At 37.5% G+C, this 1738-nt stretch overlaps 1 long non-coding RNA gene across 1 annotated transcript; it reads left to right on the top strand.

Moving 5' to 3' along the window:
* Nucleotides 1–228: 228 nt before the first annotated feature.
* On the top strand, nt 229–1106 carry LOC149207350 (uncharacterized). The gene is made up of 2 exons (XR_016252004.1): nt 229–801; nt 916–1106. It is a non-coding gene; the product is annotated as an uncharacterized LOC149207350 (long non-coding RNA).
* The last annotated feature ends 632 nt before the right edge of the window (nt 1107–1738 follow it).

Below are 1738 nucleotides of genomic sequence, written 5' to 3'. Positions count from 1 at the left end.
CTCTGGTGTACTTTGTTCAAAGGGAAGCGGAAAGGAAGATGGAAAGCGATGGCAACATTTAGTGTGATTGGATAATACAAAGGGTCGTTTGTATTCGGAGAGGGGACCCGTTGGAAACTTGGAGATAGCCATGACATGAGTTCAGTCGTGTATCGAACTGACACAATCCCATATATATCTCCTCCCGAGGCATTCAAGGGCCGGTAGTGGCTGTAAGGGAGTAGCAGCGATATATATTATATTTTTAAGACTTTTTGCTTCATTTGTTGACCACGTTACCTCTGGTCCCTTTCAACTTTTTGCTGCCATCTTCCTAGCAACTGTGCTTAATGCACTCCGACGCTATGCGAATCTGTCCTCGCTGATGCATGAGGGATTTGAGGGGCCATACAAACGGAAGGATTCTTTGCATTCTGCTGCTTAAATGCTTTCTGTGGTTTCTATATTCCAAGGATTGGAAATAACGAGAAAAGTTGGAAAAGTTCGTAGGGTTTCATTCCCAGTTTGACCTATACCAGTTCGAATTGGGTTTCAAATTTTCCAGTGAAAAGGAGGCTGCTAGGTTCGTGACCAAAATTAGGTTTCTTGTTCTTCTGTAACTCGACATTGGCTGCGTTTGGCTGCGAAAGTCATGTTGATTCCAGGCATGCACAAGAAAATATTAACGATGTCTGACTGGCCTTCATTATTGAGCCAAGTCTGTAAGTTTTTACAGGAGAAAAAGGAAGAGGTTGCAGCTTATCACCATCCTGTACTGCTGCAATCTGTTTGTTTTTGCGGGATAAGTTTGTACTAATCATGGTTAGTCATTTCTGCCGAATCCCCATCATACTTTTGCTTATGATCATACATGTGTGTACAGTTATTCCGTTTTTGATCAATCATCCTTATGTATTAGTCCCATCTGTGTTGTAGTTTTCATTACCAGTTCGGTTCTACAGTGAAAGGCTGCAGAAACAGTGAGCGACAACATATCTTGCGGGGAATTGAAGGCATCTGGTCCGATGTTTCTACATTTGAGTATCTTTGTGTTATGTAATGAACTTTTTTGTGCCAACTAAAAAAAGTTGAGGGGAATTGAATCAGCTGGTCCATCTTTCTACTTTTGAATGTGTCTTATGTAATGATTTTTGTTTCCAACTTACAGAGAATTGCTTGGGCATAACTTCAATTTTGCTTTTTATTACAACATGGAAGCTATCCTAATTTGGAGAAGAATGCGATGTGATCAAATGATTTCCTGATTTATATAGTCCCCGGTTTTTAATAGTAATTTCATACGGCGGGATCAAATGGTTTTCCTGATTTATATAGTCCTCGGTTCTTTGGATAGCAATTTCTCTCTTTCTTTCTCTTTTAGCAATTTTCTCGTCCTTTTTTTTCATAAAATTATAGGATAATTTGGAAAACGATTATACTTAATCTTTGCCCTCCTCCATTAATTTGAGGGGGGATTATACTTTATCTTTGCCCTCTTTCATTCAGCTAGAATCCCTTACATTGAGCATCACTACATCTAGGCTGATTTTGTAGGACTACTAAGATGACTTTTGACTTAGGGCATATAACCCTGACCACTCAAAGAAATCAACTTTGCCGTGAATATTTACAAAATTAAGCAATTTTAATTTATTTTGTATAGATTGTAATTCAAATCGTATGTATTTATTATAGTTTTCATTACAATTAATTAATTTGCTTATTTATTTTTATTTTTATTATTTTAATGAACACAATT

This window comes from Pinus tabuliformis, chromosome 1_2 (genome assembly GCF_031772625.1).
Source record: "Pinus tabuliformis cultivar Carrire ecotype Pingquan chromosome 1_2, CPIR1, whole genome shotgun sequence".
Taxonomy (NCBI): domain Eukaryota; kingdom Viridiplantae; phylum Streptophyta; class Pinopsida; order Pinales; family Pinaceae; genus Pinus; species Pinus tabuliformis.
This window is presented reverse-complemented; position numbering and strand designations above follow the sequence as displayed.